Source organism: Neoarius graeffei, chromosome 14 (genome assembly GCF_027579695.1).
Source record: "Neoarius graeffei isolate fNeoGra1 chromosome 14, fNeoGra1.pri, whole genome shotgun sequence".
Taxonomy (NCBI): Eukaryota; Metazoa; Chordata; class Actinopteri; order Siluriformes; family Ariidae; genus Neoarius; species Neoarius graeffei.
The window spans coordinates 34,409,271-34,429,382 of NC_083582.1; the positions used below are offsets into that span (position 1 = coordinate 34,409,271).

Sequence of the window (20,112 nt, forward strand, 5' to 3'; positions counted from 1 at the left end):
TTGTAGCTTTTAGTGTGTATCTTTAACCTTGTAAGGTGCATGTAGTGTAACTTTAAAATCCAACAAAAACAAAAAAATGAACTGTTTTATATTGACAGATAATATTCATACAAGACATGCTCGAGTATTCATTTGTTCATAACTGTACCTGTGTACTGTATACAGATTGTTTTGCTTTTCTTTGAAAATAAAACATCCCTGGGCGCTGCCATTTTACTCTCTCTGAGGTTCAAATATCACTCGTTGAGTACAAATTACGCAAGAAATTCCAACATTGTGATGTATCTTACCCACTGCATGACTTACCAAGGCTGAGATCTAGTGGATACATTGCTTTTAAACTGTTATAAACAATCCCCTTAAGATGCCTGAGTGTCAAGCATTTTGGTGGAAAAATAAATCTGATCATTGCAAAGGGAAATAAATTTTTTTTTGCCATCCCCAATCCTGCAAAAGATATTCCTTTGAAGGAACAAGCAGCAAAATGGCTGCATATCATTGTTACTGGTCACACTGTAGACAAATTTCATTTCATTAGACACAAGGTGGTTTGCGAAGACCCACTTATCAGTAGATCAGCACATCAAAATATGTTAATTACTTAATAAAACCCTGCAATATACAAAAGTTTTGGCTCCTGGGGCAGTCCCAACTATTTTTGTTCATAGGCCTGCAAAATCAGACCATGGGCATGGGAAAAGATTACAGAAACAGGACGAAAAGAAAGGCAGTAAGGTGAGCGATTGTTCAGACTCTTCTATAACTGTAAAGAAATCTGTCAAATGCACTTGGCCAAGCTTACATGCATGAGATATATAAATCCCAGACATAGTATATTAATGTTAAGCTATATTGCAAGGACAGTATGACAAGTAGCAGGCCAAGTTTGGGATCCATGCCAAAGTTGCACTGATCCCGTAACCACATTGTGTGTTCAGTGAAGACTTTTCATGTTGATAGTGAATCTGAAAATACATGACTTTCTTCAATATATATGTAAGCCTAAACTGTATGCAACAATTTATTGGATATATAGGCCTGTAGATTTATGCAAACAAATATGTGTTTATTCTATCCACATTCACCAGACATGAGCAATCGCGTGCTCTGATTGGCTACTCTACAACTGGGATATCAGATTAGATAGATTAGATTAGATAAAACTTTATTGATCCCTTTGGGGTGGCACGGTGGTGTAGTGGTTAGTGCTGTCGCCTCACAGCAAGAAGGTCCAGGTTCGAGCCCCGTGGCCGGCGAGGGCCTTTCTGTGCGGAGTTTGCATGTTCTCCCTGTGTCCACGTGGGTTTCCTCCGGGTGCTCCGGTTTCCCCCAAAGACAAGCAGGTTAGGTTAACTGGTGACTCTAAATTGACCGTGAGTGTGAATGGTTGTCTGTGTCTATGTGTCAGCCCTGTGATGACCTGGCAACTTGTCCAGGGTGTACCCCGCCTTTCGCCTGTAGTCAGTTGGGATAGGCTCCAGCTTGCCTGCGACCCTGTAGGACAGGATAAAGCGGCTAGAGATAATGAGATGAGATGAGATGATCCCTTTGGGAGGGTTCCCTCAGGGAAATTAAGATTCCAGCAGCATCATTACAGATAAACAGAGAAAAGAAATAGAGAAAACTTCGAGATAATTTATTTTAATTTAAGTATTTACATATACAAATATAAAAGAATAAGATATGGGGAAGAGAGGAAGGGGGAGGGGCAAGGGGGGAGAAGTGGGGTTAGGGTAAGTGTGTGTGTGTGTGGGGGGGGGAAGCAGGAAAGATATTGCACTTTATATTGCACATTGTCCGGTATTGCTTATTGTTAGGCTAGGCTACTGCTCCTTCCCGTCCTCTGTCCTTCTGTTACCCCTCCTCCCCCCCAGAGAGGAGTTGTACAGTCTGATGATGTGAGGGACAAAGGAGTTTTCAAGTCTGTTCGTCCTGCACTTGGGAAGGAGCATTCTGTCACTGAACAGGCTCCTCTGGTTGCTGATGACAGTGTGCAGAGGGTGACTGGCATCGTCCATGATGTTCAATAGTTTGTCCATAGACCTCTTCTCTGCCACTGTCACCAGAGAGTCCAGCTTCATGCCGACCACAGAACCAGCCCGCCTGATCAGTTTGTCCAGCCTGGATGTGTCCTTCTTGGATGTGCTGCCCCCCCAGCACACCACGGTGTAAAATGGGACACTGGCGACCACAGACTGATAGAACATCCACAGGAATTTCCTGCACATGTTAAAGGACCACAGCCTCCTAAGGAAGTATAGCTTGCTCTGTCCAATCCTGTATAAGTGTTTGGTGTTGCAAGTCCAGTCCAGCTTGCTGTCCAGCCACAGCTCGAGGTACTTGTAGGAATCCACAGCCTCCACCTCGACTCCCTCGATCAGAACTGGCCGTGACCTTGGTCTGGACCTCCCAAAGTCAATGACCAGCTCCTTGGTCTTCGAGGTGTTGAGCTGCAGATGGTTCCTGTTGCACCACACAGCAAAGTCCCTCACCATGCTCCTATACTCCTCCTCTCTGTCGTCACTGATACACCCAACGATGGCTGAGTCATCTGCAAACTTCTGAATGTGACACAGCTCCGAGTTGTAGCAGAAGTCTGCGGTGTACAGGGTGAAGAGAAGAGGGGCCAGCACCGTACCCTGGGGTGCTCCGGTGCTGCTAATTACAGTGTCAGATGTGATGTCGTTCAGCCTGATGTACTGCGGCCTGTCAGTGAGGTAGCTGGAGATGCAGGTGACTACGCAGGGGTCCACTCGCATCCTGTTCAGTTTGTCCTGAAGCAATAGGGGCTGGATGGTGTTGAAGGCACTCTAGAAGTCCAAGAAGAGGATCCTCATTGTGCCATTTCCCTTATCCAGATGTGAGTGGGCTCGGTGTAGCAGGTAGAGGATGGCGTCTTCCACACCAACACCTGCCCGGTATGCAAACTGCAGACAGTCCTGGGCATGTTGTACCTGGGGTCTGAGGAAGAGCCGCTCCAATGTCTTCATCAGATGTAAAGTGAGTGCCACCGGTCAGATGTCGTTCAGCTTGCTGGGCCGATTCTTTTTGGGAACTGGAACGATACATGATGTCTTCCAGAGGGTTGGCACTCTCCCCAGCTGCAGGCTGAGGTTGAAGATGCGTTGGAGTGGTTCACCCAGTTCAGCAGCGCAGGTCTTCAGTAGTCGTGGACACACCTTGTCCGGGCCTGCTGCTTTCCTGGGGTGAAGCTTCCTCAGTTGACCTCTGACCTGGTCTGCAGTAATGCATAGAGGAGTCTGTGTTGAGGTGGGGGAGGAGGGGGCTGCTGTGATGACTGGGGGGGAAGTGTGTTGAGGGAAGAAGGAGAGATGGCTGCAGTGGGGGGGACGTGGGCTGGTTGAACTGATTGAAGAAATCATTCAACTCGTTTGCCCTCTCCACTGTCCCCTCAATGACTCTGGTCTTTGTATTGTGGCCTGTGATGGTTTTCACACCTTCCCAGACCTCCCTCATGCTGTTCTCCTTCAGCTTCTGCTCCACCTTTCTCCTGTAGCTGTCCTTAGCTTCCCTCATGCAGCGTTTCACCTCCTGCTGTGCTGCTTTCATCGCCTCCCTATCCAAGCTCCTGAAGGCAGCCTTCTTCATGTTGAGGACAGCTTTGACTTCCTGTGTTACCCATGGCTTGTTATTAGGGTAACACCGTACAGTCTTAGCAGGGGAGACCACGTCTGCACAGAAGTTGAGGTAATCTGTCAGACAGTGTGTCAGCCCCTCTATGTCTTCACAGTGTGGGCTAAGCAGCACATCCCAGTCCATGATGTCATAGCAGTCTTTGAGGGCATCTTCCATTTCAGGGGACCACCTCTTGATGGAGCTAGTTGTTGCAGGCTGCCTTTGAACCAGGGGGGTGTACTTCGGCTGTAGAAGAACCAGGTTATGGTCAGACTTCCCTAGTAGGGGAAGGGGTGTGACTCTGTATGCATCCCTCACATTAGCATACAGCAAGTCAATTGTCCTGTTGTTCCTTGTTGGACAATCCACAGCCCGGTAAAAAGCAGCCAAAGTAGAGTCCAAAGTAGCATGATTAAAGTCCCCAGAAATTATCATAAATGCCTCAGGATGCTGTGTCTGCAGCCTTGCTGTGACAGAGTGAATCCTCTCACATGCAGCAGCTGCATCTGCCTTCGGAGGGATGTAAACACAGATGGTGATCATGTGACTGAACTCCCTCAGCAGATAATATGGCCGCAGGCTAACGGCTAGCAGCTCCAAGTCCGGGCAACGTAAGACTGTCTTTACGGAGATATGTTCTGGGTTACACCAGCGGTTGTTAACATAAATAATGAGTCCCCCACCTTTGTTTTTCCCGCATGTGTTAGTGTCTCTGTCAGCTCTCACAGCAGTGAATCCCCGCAGGTCCACATTAGCATCCGGTACAAGGTGTGTTAGCCATGTCTCCGTAAAGATAAATAAGCTGCTCTCCCGGTAAATCCGCTGGTTGTTCAGAGCGGAAAGCTCATCTACTTTATTCGGCAGTGAGTTCACATTCCCCATGATAACGGAGGGAATGGATGGTTTGTAGCACCGCCGGTTGTCCGCTATCCTAGCCTTTAGCTTAGCTCCAGCTTTGCAACCCCTGGGTTTCCTCCTCAACTCGGCCGGGATGGGGTGTCATATGCTGGCTCGTCCCATTGTTTTCAGGGCCAGCAGCTCCTCTCTCAAATAAGTGAGAAAACTGGCTCCTGGTTGCGTGTTGAAGTTAAATATATCCATGTTATGTAAGTAAAACACACTATGTCTTCGTAAGAAGAGCAAAAAAGTAAAAAAAAAAAAAAAGGTGGAAAAAAGAGGTTTAAAGAGCTAAAAACTACAGAGCTACTGGAGAGGCAGTCGTCTCACACAGCGCCCAAACATGGTATGTCAGCTCATACAGTGGTGCTTGAAAGTTTGTGAACCCTTTAGAATTTTCTATATTTCTGCATAAATATGGCCTAAAACATCATCAGATTTTCACACAAGTCCTAAAAGTAGATAAAGAGAACCCAGTTAAACAAATGAGACAAAAATATTACACTTGGTCATTTATTTATTGAGGAAAATGATCCAATATTGCATATCTGTGAGTGGCAAAAGTATGTGAACCTTTGCTTTCAGTATCTGGTGTGACCCCCTTGTACAGCAATAACTGCAACTAAATGTTTCCAGTAACTGTTGATCAGTCCTGCAGACTGGCTTGGAGGAATTTTAGCCCATTCCTCCATACAGAACAGCTTCAACTCTGGGATGTTGGTGGGTTTCCTCACATGAACTGCACGCTTCAGCTCCTTCCACAACATTTCCATTGGATTAAGGCCAGGACTTTGACTTGGCCATTCCAAAACATTAACTTTATTCTTCTTTAACCATTCTTTGGTAGAATGACTTGTGTGCTTAGGATTGTTATCTTGCTGCATGACCCACCTTCTCTTGAGATTTAGTTCATGGACAGATGTTCTGACATTTTCCTTTAGAATTCGCTGGTATAATTCAGAATTCATTGTTCCATCAATGATGGCAAGCCGTCCTGGCCAAGATGCAGCAAAACAGGCCCAAACCATGATACTACCACCACCATGTTTCACACACAGGATAAGGTTCTTATGCTGGAATGCAGTGTTTTCCTTTCTCCAAACATAATGCTTCTCATTTAAACCAAAAAGTTCTATTTTGGTCTCATCTGTCCACAAAACATTTTTCCAATAGCCTGGCTTGTCTGTGTGATCCTTAGCAAACTCCTGACAAGCAGCAATGTTCTTTTTGGAGGGCAGTGGCTTTCTCCTTGCAACCCTGCCATGCACACCATTGTTGTTCAGTGTTCTCCTGATGGTGGACTCATGAACATGAACATTAGCCAATGTGAGAGAGGCCTTCAGTTGAAGTTACCCTGGGGTCCTTTGTGACCTCGCTGACTATTACATGCTTTGCTCTTGGAGTGATCTTTGTTGGTCGACCACTCCTAGGGAGGGTAACAATGGTCTTGAATTTCCTTCATTTGTACACAATCTGTCTGACTGTGGATTGGTGGAGTCCAAACTCTTTTGAGATGGTTTTGTAACCTTTTCCAGCCTGATGAGCATCAACAACGCTTTTTCTGAGGTCCTCAGAAATCTCTTTTGTTCGTGCCATGATTCACTTCCACAAACATGTGTTGTGAAGATCAGACTTTGATAGATCCCTGTTCTTTAAATAAAACAGGGTGCCCACTCACACCTGATTGTCATCCCATTGATTGAAAACAACTGACTCTAATTTCACTTTCAAATTAACTGCTAATCCTAGAGGTTCACATACTTTTGCCACTCACAGATATGCAATATTGGATAATTTTCCTCAATAAATAAATGACCAAGTATAATATTTTTGTCTCATTTGTTTAACTGGGTTCTCTTTATCTACTTTTAGGACGTGTGTGAAATCTGATGATGTTTTAGGTTATATTTATGCAGAAATATCGACAATTCTAAAGGGTTCACAAACTTTCAAGCACCACTGTATACCATGAGTAGAGAAAAACAAAATATGGAGTGTGTTGCTGAACCAACCGAGGATGAAATAAAATCTCTACTTGAAAACAAACCCCCAAAAATACAAAAAAGCAACAAAATATGGAATAAAAGTATTTGATGGTGAGAACATGTCTTTTTTTATTTTATAAGAATTATTATTATAGAATTTTTCACAAATTGCTCCTGTCATTTCGCTGGTTTGTTTGCATTCTAAGTGGAAATGATTTTGTCAGACATTTTATATGAAGTTTTTATTTATTGAATTTGCAAAAAAATAAAAATGCTTGGTTTGTCAAAATCCAGTGAATGTGGATAGAAAAAATAGTTATTCCACTCAATCTTGTCATACATGGCTTATCGCTATCAACTCATGTACGAATCAATTTTGTGGAATATCTGTTAAATATTCCCTGCAGGACAAGGCCTAATTTGCATGTCATGTCATTTAAGTCATTATATAGGTCTATAGTATAATAGTTAAATATGAAGTAATTACAAATAGAATGGTTTCTTTCTAGAAAAAGCGTATTTGATAATATACCTGGGGGAGAAGAATTATCAGTGGGTTAAAATACATGTTTCATTATTGATTAAGTATTTGTTAAATCTTTTTACATGGAGACATATTACAATTAAATAGTTATATATTCACTCACTAGCCACTTTAATAGGAACTTGTTATTGATTCTAAGGTTCCTGTTCTTGGTTGGTGGGAGTAGAACCCAATGTGGTCTTCTGCTGTTGCATGCTGAGTTGCTTTTCTGTTTACCATGGTTGAAAAGAGTTGCTATGAGTTGTTATATTCTTCCTGGCAGCTCGAACCACAAATCTGGCCATTTTCCTCTGACCTCTCTTATCAACAAGGCATTTGTCTCCACCCACAGAACTGTCACTCACTCACTCAGTGTTTTTTGTTTTTCGCACCATTCTGTGTAAACTCTAGAGACTGTTGTGTGTGAAAACCCCAGGAGATCAGCAGTTTCTGAAATACTCAAACCAGTCCATCTGGTTCAAACCAACACCCATGCCACAGTGAAAGTCACATTTTGAGATCACTGTTTTTCCCATTGTGATGTTTGAAGTGAACATTAACCCTTTGATGCAAAACACATGCACACCCCTTATAATGCACAACGTGGGTCAAAAATGACCCGCATTCATTTTCCAGGTTATTTCATGCTGACTGAGTTTTTCTTTGCTCTATCTTTTGAAATCAATTTATGATTGAATATTCCAAGTATTCTTTAAATATCTTGTTTTTAATTACCACAAATCATTAATTTGTTTCTTTCCTACTTTATGAACAAAAATACTTTTTATATTACTACACATGGGTCATCCAAGTGTGATTTAAAATTAAATGTCTTAATACTATAATAATAATTTGTTTCAAGTAATTACTTTAGCAGTGAATGGGGCCAGTTATTTATTTATTAACTATGTAGTTAGCTAAGCCAACTACAGTAAAATTAGCTAACTAAAGTAGAATATGTCAACAGCTAGGTAGCTAATAATAATTACTTGTAACTTTCTGACAAGTAATCTACTCACTCTCAAGGTAACCTAAACATAATTTTTTTCTAAGGTAATGTTAGAACAATTGAAAAACATTACTTACATGTATTAGATGGGCAAAGGGCGCTGTGCTGAGCTGTGAAATGTCTGACACAAGCACAATTCACAGTTCCCACCAAACGCTGTAGTAAACGCATGCGGGTCGTTTCTGAACCACGTGTGTAAACTTGATGTAGAATTACAAAAGCTGTGCTTGTTCATAACTTAAGAAAGGAAAAATAAAAATTATGATTTGTGCTAAACAAAAACAAGATATTTACTGCATATTTGGAAAAGTAAATGGCAAAATGAATTTATTTCAAAGGTATATGATAGAAACACTCAGCCATACATGAAATAACCTGGAAAATAAATGCAGGTCGTGTTTGACCCATGTTGTGCATTAGAAGGGTAGTGATACAAAAAGGGTTTTTATTCAAAAAGTAAGAAAGGAAAAAATAAAATAAGGATGTATGATGATCAAAAATAAGTTAATTGAGGAATACCTTGAATACTGTGTTAGGACTGGGACTGTTTTGGCCTCTAGAGGCCGCTGTTATGTTTATCTTGTCATATTTGTTTTGGCCTCTAGAGGCCGCCACTGTGTTTTGTGTTTGTCTTGATTGCCTGTTTCCTGCCCCGCCCTGTTCCTTAATTGTTTTGTGTATAAATACCCCTCTGTTTGTTCCCTTGTCACGGAGTCTTTATGCTATGCTGTCTTGTGCTAGTTTCCGCTGGCTCACGTATCTTGTCTGTGCCCTTGTGTTTTTTGATATTTTTTTGCTTTCTTTGGACTTTGTACCTTTTTGATCTTCTGAGCGTTCAGCATTTTGCCTTTCCTTTTGTTTTTGGACATTTAACCTTTGGATATTTTTATTTTGGTTTATCTTCTGAGCTTTAGGATTTTCTTTTTGTTTTTTCCATTGGATTGTATATAGTTTAAATAAACTGTTTTTTGATACTCTACTTTCGCCTCGCGCCTATGCACTTGAGTCATCCCCCTGGTGGCCTAATGGGGGTTTGCTGGATTATCACACTAGCGACCTGGGTGCAAAACCCTAACATACTGAATGATGGAATTAATTTATTGCAAAGATATAGAAGATAAAAACTCAGCCGGGTCACTTTTGACCCAGGTTTTGCATCAAAGGGGTAACTGAAGCTCCTGATTTGTATCTGCATGATTTTACGCATTGTGCTGCTGTCAAGGGATCGGCTAATTAGATAACTGCATAAAACAGCAGGTGGATGGGGGTTCCTAATAAAGTGGCTGGTGGGTAGGTATGAATATGAGGTTTTGCAGGGGAGTATTTACAATCCATTTTATTGCCTAAGATATCAGTCTAGTCGACACAGCATATACTCTCCTTATCTCAGAGCACTGGGTTACATTTTGTACACTGACACCACCCTTCAACAGGCTGACTTGCATGGCCCCTGTGTTCATTTCCCCTTTTATCGCTACTGATATCGCTAGTATCACTGTCATTGTTTGGTTCTGTCTCCCTGGGCCCATATTCTGGTTCAGGCATATAGGATTGAATCCCTTCTTGTTCAGGCACATTTTCCATGTTTGCACAGCAAAAAACATGACAGAAATTGTCTGATTAGTTGGCGCTGTGTTATTACACTAAACAGTGTGTACATATTGCGGCCTATAGAGATCTTGCAGTCACGTGACCGGACAGTACACAGCCGCCATCTTGTCGGTAAAAAACACAGCTGAATACTACTGCACTCGTGTACAGAATGGATCAATTTCAACCAACGGACTACACGGCTCATTTTTCTAATGAAGAGATAACTAGATATATGTCTAAAATAAACGATCTACAGATTAGTGACCCTTATGGCTTACCGGACGGAGTTTTCACGACCGTGTCAGTGGATATTGAACTGCCAGCGGAATACCCAGACGTGTATAATTACCTCATCAACTTTCACTTGCTGTTCAGTGGTGAAGCACTGCGTGCTTATAAATCTCTGGACAGTTATCTTTACAGAAATTCAGGATTTGTCAGCCGCGGCATCTTGTAAACAAGAAAATAATCCTCATTGGACAGGTAAGTCACTTAAGTATTGAGTATAGCACTGACCAGCCGATTATAGAATAGAATAAGGTAATTCCAGCTGTAATTCCAAATCGTCTGTCTTGTTTACCATGGATCTGGCGTTGGAGAGATAGAGGCTTAGCAGTGGAGATTTGAGTAGCTGTTTTCTGAGCTTAGTCAACAGGCCGGCTCTGCAGCCTCGCTTTTGCTTCCGCTCCCGGCGCCGCCTCCTTCGCTTTGCTTCCGATAACAATCCACGGAGACCCCGCTGGTCTCGCTATCTCGTCCGGAATGTTGTGCATGCGATGGAAATCGCTACAAACCGTCATTTTCTGCTGGAAACCAATGTCCAGTAAGTCCATACGGTTGTAGTGGATATTGAAGTCCGGTACAGACGAACAACACGCAAAAATACACACAAAAAACATAAAAAATGTGCACAGGTAGGGAGAGCTTGTAGCCACAGCCGTTGTAGTAGAATTGTATATAGTAGGGTTTTCCAGAAGAAAAGGTAGAAGTAGAAGGCGGAAATATGGCGTTTGACCAACAAGATGGTGTTTGTTACAATCTGGATCGGCTGTGACGTCACATGCAAGTGCTCCTTATATGGCATTTACAGTCTAAGCTGGAAGCTGTCAAAAAATACTAGTGGATAATGGGGTTGCAGATTTTTTTAAAAGTTGATGGTTGTGTGATGAAAGTCGAGTCAACGTTGACTAATTGCTGATTAGCCTACTTCATTAATAAAACCACAGGAAACGGGAATGCTTAGCGACAATCTTCATTCGCAAAACATAATGCATATACTGACACATAGCTATAGAAACAAGTAGAAACAACAACAGGTTGCACCTTGGCAGCAACAATTTATGCAACAGTAACACGTGTAGCCTATGCTACTACTTCCATTTAAGTGCAAAAGAAGAAATATCAGTATAACGCTTGGGAGAAAAAACAAAACTCTGACAAGATCCAGCCTGTAAGCCTACTAGTCGCGGTCATAGTCCTGTGCAGTCACAGTTTTTGCTTTTCGATCTTGGTTTGCATGTAAGAAGACAAGGGCATCAATGTGGGCTGGATGAAGACGCAACCACTGCTGTGTGGTGATATTCCCAACCAGAGAAAATTCTCTCGTTTAGGGTACTGGTGGCTGGAACAGCCAAACAGGGAAATCTGTCCTGGTTGTGAGCCCACCACTGCAGTGGGCTCTCCGTGGTGGGAATATGCGCTGCTAATAATGACGGAATTCTTTGGCTACGGTGCAGTGGTGTCCTGCCCTCCTTCCACTTTGAAACAGTGGCCCAAATTGTTGCTCACAATCTTATTCAAGCTTGGCTTTTTTCCAAGTTCCTGGCTCACTTTCATTATCAACAGTGTCCTCACTTTGGACATCCTCATGTTGTTTTTATCATGACCACGCTATCTGTGACTAGTTGACGTCAAGCATAAAGTGTCATCACAGCGCAGGAAAGTCACCTGGTCGGCTAGCCGATTACTCTGCGCAACCCCTAGTGGGTAAGCTATGTCAAAAGCGGATATCCATTTTCAGTGTAAATGGCCACGCCCAAGGAAGCCTATTCTTATCAATATCATGACTTTTAAAATGAATAAATTGTTGCTATTAAGTTTTATTTTTAATTAACAAGTGCTGGGGGAACATCAGGGCACTTGCTGTGCTGTGATTGGCAAATGAAGGGTTTTGTTTGAATTTAAAACTACTCTAAGAGCTAATTAAAGGCACAGCACTGGTCTTGATTGGCATGCCATCCAGATCCACTGCATTCTTGATGTATCAGGATATAGCAGTTACTACCATTGAGTAAATCCATCCATCCATTATCTGTAGCTGCTTATCCCATAGAGGGTCACAGGCAAGCTGAAGCCTATCCCAGCTGACTATGGGCAAGAAGCAGGGGACACCCTGGACAAGTCGCCAGGTCATCGCAGGGCTGACATATACAGACAAACAACCATTCACACCTACGGTCAATTTAGAGTCACCAGTTAACCTAACCTGCATGTCTTTGGACTGTGGGGGAAACCAGAGCACCTGGAGGAAACCCACGCAGACATGGGGAGAACATACAAACTCCACACAGAAAGGCCCTCATCGGTGACTGGGCTCGAACTCAGGACCTTCTTGCTGTGAGGCGACAGTGCTAACCACTACACTACCATGCTGCCCCATTGAGTAAATAGTTCAATCTAATTGCAAGTCCAAAATATTGACATGACAAGCAAAGGTAGAGTTTAATATATTTTTTTCTGACAGCATATCATTGACTAACTGCTCAAAATAAGGGTGCATCGATGGAAAATACTTGGGTAATTGTATTTCATTACTACACTTAAGTATTAAGTATAATACTGAATACTTGTTCTCTTACTTAATTACATCCCAAAGGGGGAAAAAAAACAACATCTTTTTACCTAGTGCATTTTTATGGAAAGTACTCAAAGGTCTTTTTTCTCTCATCCAGTCAATACATAGCCTCCATTTAGCATTAAACCTTTTCACTATAGCATCAATCAAGTTCATCACTGTAGAAAAATATCCAGAATGATACCAGTTCATCATCTGCGCTGACCTTTTCATGCTGCACAATGGAGTTAACGCTCGAGCTGTGTGTGCATCTGAGGATGGACTTGAAGATGAACTCACCTCAGTAAAATGTTTCAAAAAGACCTGTATAAAATGATCATCTCCGCCTTATGAGAAAGCAGCTAATTTGAAAAAGCATGCTGTTAATTTGCTTACATTAACTGAACATTATTTTAACTTGTTCTGTTTGCTAATGCCACGTTCCAGTAGCTAATGTAATTAACTATGCAGCTTAGCTAATAGTTCAAATTCTAGTTAATGGTAAATATCAGTTATTAACAGGATATTTACTGATGATAAATTCATCAGGAAACTACACAGCGCTAATCATGAACATGAGCAGCAAACTTACACAGAGTGAATAATGTTTTCAGGCAAAACCACATTGTTGCTTTAAACCAGAAAACAGCTTCTTACAGTTTTCACATGAAAACATGCCTTTTAATTAATTTCATCAGTTAAAACATATCTAAAAAAAAAGTTTTACTTCCTAATACTTCACCACATTTAAGAAATAGCAGCTATCACTTTGATCAAGCATTTAAATGGCTAATATTTTCCTCTCAAACAGATTATCAGAGCTCTACACCACCTCTTTCAGTCCAGTTCAACTCAATCAGAAGAGTGTAATTCAATCTGACCGAGCTGTTTACAGGAAGAAATTTCATTCTGATCGAGCTTGAATCTGATTATTAACAGATTATCATGGTCCATGTAAGCATAGCTAATGTGTAAAAGGAGCATTTTGAGAATATTATTCCAGCTTCCTGAGTTAAGGACATAATGGAGGATGCTGTTGTAGGAAAATAAGCACTGACGTGGTGATAATGCAGTGGAGTGGAGGTACTAGCCCAAATTTGATTAGTTTCCAATCACGGCATGCAGTGCTAAAGTGTTTTATTCCTCTTATACAACATTAGATTGTCCACTAATATATATATATATATATATATATATATATATATATATATATATATATATATATATATATATATATGGGCGGCACGGTGGTGTAGTGGTTAGCGCTGTTGCCTCACAGCAAGAAGGTCCTGGGTTCGAGCCCCGTGGCTGGCGAGGGCCTTTCTGTGTGGAGTTTGCATGTTCTCCCCATGTCCGCGTGGGTTTCCTCCGGGTGCTCCGGTTTCCCCCACAGTCCAAAGACATGCAGGTTAGGTTAACTGGTGACTCTAAATTGACCGTAGGTGTGAGTGTGAATGGTTGTCTGTGTCTATGTGTCAGCCCTGTGATGACCTGGCGACTTGTCCAGGGTGTACCCCGCCTTTCGCCTGTAGTCAGCTGGGATAGGCTCCAGCTTGCCTGCGACCCTGTAGAAGGATAAAGCGGCTAGAGATAATGAGATGAGATGAGATGAGATATATATGTGTGTGTGTGTGTGTGTGTGTGTGTGTGTGTGTTAAAGAATGATGTGTCATACTATACAATTTGTATGTTTATAGTTCCATTTCATGTTGTGGAACATCTGCAAATTATGTTACATACATTACAGCACGGGCGATTGCTCTAAGACAACGAGGGAGGCTCAGCCTCCTCTAAAAATGACGAACATCGTGTAGGATGAATTGCGCTAGGCTTATGTTATAGCCGACCTTATAACATTGCTATTTCAGATCCAGAATCATAGAAATATATGTGCTCAACCCAACTACAGTGCGAAATCATTCCATTATAACTTTCCCCAGTTCGCCTAATGTGTGCGTGAGTTTTTCCCCCTCGTGACAACGCGATGCAGCCCAGCCTCAGTGCACTTCAATGGCATTTGAGAGCTATGCGCTTTTCAATATCAAAATGCAAGACGATTATTGGACAAATACTGTGAAAACGCCCGCCCATGGACTCCCACGGACTCCCAGCCTCAGTGGACTTCAATGGCATTTGGGAGCTCTGCGCTTTTCAATCTCAAAATGCAAGACGGTTATTGGACAAATACTCACAGTAGGAGGAACATGGCAAAGCTTTCCGCGAGGAGACTGGTGATTGGTGAAAGCGGACGGATATTTTCTTTGATTGACAGCTCGTTTCAACTATAGACAGGCAGCGGTGAATTTCAGTTCAGTCCCATGTGGATTCGCAGGTGCTGTGGTGTATTGTAAGAGATCAGCTTACATTTCGATTTCATTCATTACATACGGTTTCTACCAGCTTTTTTTAGTTTGTATATATTTTCATTGTCAATAAAGTGTAAATATAGTGTTGTCAAGTTTGCTATCTTAGTTCCAGAAATTTCGTTTATTTGAGTGACTGAACTTGAACTCGAGGGGGCTAGTCAGCTAGCAAGAAAGCTGCGCATGGATGCCAAGCATTGCTGATTTAATTTTGGTGAAGCCATTTGCCAGTCTTCCTTTCGAGGAAAAAATTAAAATTAAAGAGCAGGGTAGACCAACGCCTCAAACTGACTTGGTGAAAAAGGTAGGGAATAATACTCGTTCCTTTCAGCTCTCCTGGTATGAGAAAGTGAATTGGCTAACAGCAAGTGACCCACATCAACAACAGTAAATAGGCTACTTTAGTAATATGTCATGGATGGACCAAAAATATAGAATCTATTTAAAATGTTTATGCTGAGTATATTATATTGGAATATATTTTTCTGGATATGAATTAAACACAGCTACAATTTGGAAAACATTTTTAAACAAAAACACAGCCGAGAACATTTCACACTACAGACCTGGATTAAAAGTGAAGGGTTATCAAAATTGTCAATAAAACATTTCTCAGTCAAAATAAGTAAAATATAGGGAAAGTGTCATTGAATGAAATGTGTGGCAACCCAGCTCTATGTTTGGCTCCCCAAGGTCAGTGCTTGTGCCTATTCCAGAACACTCTGCTGTTACTGCTGAGGTTCCTGACAAAGAGCTGCTTTCAATAATGATCAATTTTTAAACAACATGCCACAATTTTAAAATATAAAATGTTAAAATATATCCCCCCCCCAACATCACCATCATGTATATTGGACAGTAGGCTAATGGGCCAAAAGAACCTGTTATTTCACAGTTTGTGACCCTGCCAACAATCAGCCAGATCAGAGGCAAGAGTATGGGCAAAATTGATGTGTTTTTTCTTTTTTCTTTTAAAATCTGGAAATATTGTAACCGACCAGCCTCCCCTGTTTGAAAGACTACCAGCCGCCACTGCATTACAGGCATTTAGCACACACTGTTATCCAGAGCAACGTACAACAAGTTAAACAATTTTCACCTAACCTGCATGCCTTTAAAGGGGGAGGAAACCCACGCAGACGGCCATGATGTTCGAACCCAGAGCCTTCTTGCTGTGAGGCGACAGTGCTAACCACTGCATCACTGTGCCACCCTGTTATCACTTCCTGTTATCACTGACATCAGTGGCAAACCATTACTCTTAGAGCTGGGACTTGAGCTCAGCCAAAACTTAGCCAGACACACCAAAAAAGCAACAGGGCAAAGGATTTTGTAAGGGATTAGTGGCAGGCTGCCAGGTCGCTCCATTGTGTGTAGTTGTTGATGTTGATTTTAAAAGTAACTAAGTAAATTACAGAGGGAAATGAATACTTAAGTCTGAGTGAAAATTACTGGGGTGAGTGTGTATGTGTGATCAATTATAACCAGTCAGTTACTCTAATAATAATTAAGTCTCTGTGTGGCTAATAGATGATGCAGAGGAGACAAGGAGTTGATCTGTCAGCATTTATTCTGGAAAACAATGAATAACAGGACTATGAACACATGGAGACGGGGAAAGAATTCTGGCATCCCCCTTTCCAGACATCCCAAGAATGATCCCAAGAATGAAATTACATACTGTAGGCTGCATTACTTTAAACACTATTGGCATTATCTTAACCAGCTTCATGAGGTAGTCACCTGGAAGGCTTTTCAATTAACAGGTGCCTCGTCAAAAGGTAATTAGTGCAGTTTCTTGCCTTCTTAATGCGTTTGAGATCAAATGTTTTCATCGTCACTGCCGAACCCATCCCAGGCTTGAGGTGAACCATGTTTGGTTGGCTTGGCCAGAATTGCAACAGTGGGGTGGCCAGTTCCTTTCTGCGCACTCGCACACACCTATGGGCAATTCAGAATAGCCAATTAACCTAACTACATGTCTTTGGACTGTGGGGGAAACCGGAGCACCAGGAGGAAACCCACATACTGTAACCATGGGGAGAACATACAAACTCCACACAGAAAGGCCCCCATCAGCCACTGGGCTCGAACCCAGAACCTTCTTGTTGTGTGGCAACAGTGCTAACCACTGCACCACCATGCCGCCCAGCTCAAACAGTAAACAGTAAATAATAAAAATACAGTAAATAGCCCTATTCCTCAACTGTAGTAATTCATATTATATCAAAAACCGCTCAACTAAGTAAAGAGAAATGACATCCATTATCACGTGTCTTTTAATAAATAAAAATAAAGAAAAAAATTGAATTAGAGGCGCGTCCAAATTTTTGACTGGTACTGTAAACAAAGGCAAACATCAGAAAATGTGAATCAGCAAGATAAGATCAAAACCAGAACATCTGAACAAGGATGAAAGGCCTGGCATGTCCAGTAAATACACACTGAGTGTTACTGTACTTTGCAACTGAGGCATTGTCTAAAGCCTGTTTATATAAAGTGAGGTGTGATTGTGACTAGTACTTAGGTGAGTATGAAGATGCCAGTGTGGCCTGGCGCTGGGGATTGTAGTACGTGGCATCCATGTTTGTAGGCTGTGGTGTGTTTTGGGAAGTGGAGTTTCGAGTGAATTCTGGCAGTGGTGTTATGTTCTAATACACAAGTTAACATATTAGAATAAGTTCATTAATATAAACTGATGTTAGAGTTGCTGTTATAGAAAATGAATCAACGCTGGAATTGATTCCACTGGAATTGGAGATTCACAACGACTGGTCGGTCCAGAAACAGAAATCACAGTCTAAAGCTGTTGCTTTGTTCAAGCTGTTTATACTTAAATCAATTGAGGGATCAATTGACACAGCACCACTTAGTGTTTTGTTTTAGTTCATTTAACAAGTCCAGCGTGTAGACTAGAGGTGAAATGGTTTTAAAATTTCATGATATTCTGAAACTTCCCAAGCCAAAAAATTACTCACAGACACCAAAAACAGTACCATATTATACAATGGCAATATGGTGGTCAGCACAATGGTGTAGTGGTTAGCACTGTTGTCTCACAGCAAGAAGGTTATGGGTTCGAGCCAAGTGGCTAACTGGGACATTTTTGTGTGGAGTTTGCATATTTTCCCCGTGCTTGCGTGGGTTTCCTCCGGGTGCTCCGGCTTCTTCCCACAGTCCAAAGACATGCTCTAAACTGCCCATAGGTGTGTATGTGGACTTGCCACCAGATGAGAGTTTGGGTCCCTCTGGTGTGCCATAATCACACACCAACCCTCATAGCTGAGCCCTCAATCCTTGAGGATGGCAGCAGACAGACAGATAATAAGTTGGTCACCTGGATGAATGTAATTCATCATAAAAGTGGTTTATCGGTTCTTGGCCTGACTCTACTATTGCCTTTTCTGCTTCATAAAGTGTGTGTATGTATGTGTGTGAGGCAGAGAGATACTTTTTCATCGAACATTATGGACTACTTGGACACTCTGATTGGCCTGCAATTATTATTTAATAATTAACAGGCTTTCAAAACTTATTAAACAAGAAGAATGTGTAATGGCATGTGTTTCTATCGTGAGATGGAAAAAAAACAGTTAGTCATTACAGGCATTTAGCAGATGCTGTTATCCAGAGCGACATACAACATACCCAAAGCAGCCTGGAGAGCAGTTGGGGGTTAGGTACCTTGCTCATCCAGGGACTCAAACCAGTGACCTTTGGTCCTAAAGCTGCTTCTCTAACCATTAGGCCATGGTGTCCCCAGTCAAAGTCCCTCCCATGCCAGCACCTGGTCTTCCCAAGCAGTCTCCCATCCCAGTACTAATCAGGCCCTTAAGGTGCATTGGGTGGCACCAATCTCCATTTCCATAGCCCTCGGCCTCTTGTCTATACAGCTAGGGTTACAGTACGGGGCTAGTCCTCTGGTAACCGCGAGAGTCTGATTCCCTACTCGCATGGCATGCCTTGCCAGATGGCAGTAGGTACCATTTTTATCCCCTGCTGGCCAAAAGGCCCGAAGGGGAATTATGTCATGGCAATGTCTGTCCGTCTGTCCATCCGTCCATCCCAGGAAGGGTACTCGCCTTCTGAAATCAACTCCTCTCACAATTTTTGGAGGAATTTCATGAAACTTTGCAGAATTCTTTGTTATATGTGAGTAATGTGCGTGTTGCAATTTTGTTCAATTCATTCATATTTTACCAGAGTTATGGCATAGTTGCCAGCGGGGGATATTGTACTCTCAAAGCACTCTTATGATAGTCTTTGGCATGACCCAACCGCAAGTAGAACTCACAAGCTCCCAGTCAAGAGGCAGACATGCTAACCACTAAGCCAACTCAGTCAGAGGTACATAAAATTGTTACCTAAAAATGTTGTCTGCACTTTCTCAGCTGTATTTTTATCTTCTTAAGTAAAGAGAAAGTGAGTGAGGAACTATTAATAGCTACTATAATTAAAGCAATAACAAGAACTGATTTATTTCATGGATGTTCCACAACATGAAATGTAATTATAAACAGATGATAATGCAGTCAAATAGCTGACAAATGCATGTGGTATAAGAGGAATAAAACAAACAAACAAAAAAAGGGTTATCTTGTAATTGGGAAACATCAGGGTGGTAGCAGTTGACTGTTTTCCTATAACAGAATGCTCAAAACTTGTTTTATATCTTATACATTACACAAGCCTACCATACACACAATAATAGAATTTAAACACACTGATTTTATGATTGTGCTCGAGAGAAACCTGTGATAGAATCTCTCTTTTATTATTATTTGTTGGATGTGATTGGATTCGTGTTTTGGAAGTACTTCAACATCACGTAGCTCATGGCCTGTGACTGTCGGTTGTTTATCATGTGAATTTTCTACTTTTCTTTACTCTCAAGGGAAATCAGGATATGGGTTTTTATATATACAAAGGGCAGCTGCTGATTACTGTCACTGGTTTCTGCAAATTCATCTGGCTTATCCGAGACTAATCCATTCATTGATCTTGACCTCTAGTGAATTACTGATGTGAAGCATGTCCACTTTTCAGCCTGAAGCCACAGACACTGAAGACTTTTTCCCCATGTTATGTATTATGCATTAATAGACCATAATTACCTCTATCAACTGTGTTGGAGGAGGTTGTTTTTGCCTCTGTTTGTTTGTTTGTTTGTTTGTTTGTTTGTCTGTTCCCAACGTAACTCAAAAAGTAGTGAACAGATTTTGATTAAATTTGGTGTGCAGCTTTAGTATTATCTAAGGTTCAAGTGCTTTGAT

The 20,112-nt window shown here is 41.7% G+C and overlaps 1 protein-coding gene across 1 annotated transcript in view; it reads left to right on the forward strand.

Moving 5' to 3' along the window:
- The window catches only part of prkg1b (protein kinase cGMP-dependent 1b), a 528,001-nt gene that overhangs the window by 316,427 nt on the left and 191,462 nt on the right, over positions 1-20,112 (forward strand). The gene's annotated exons all lie outside the window — the stretch shown is intronic.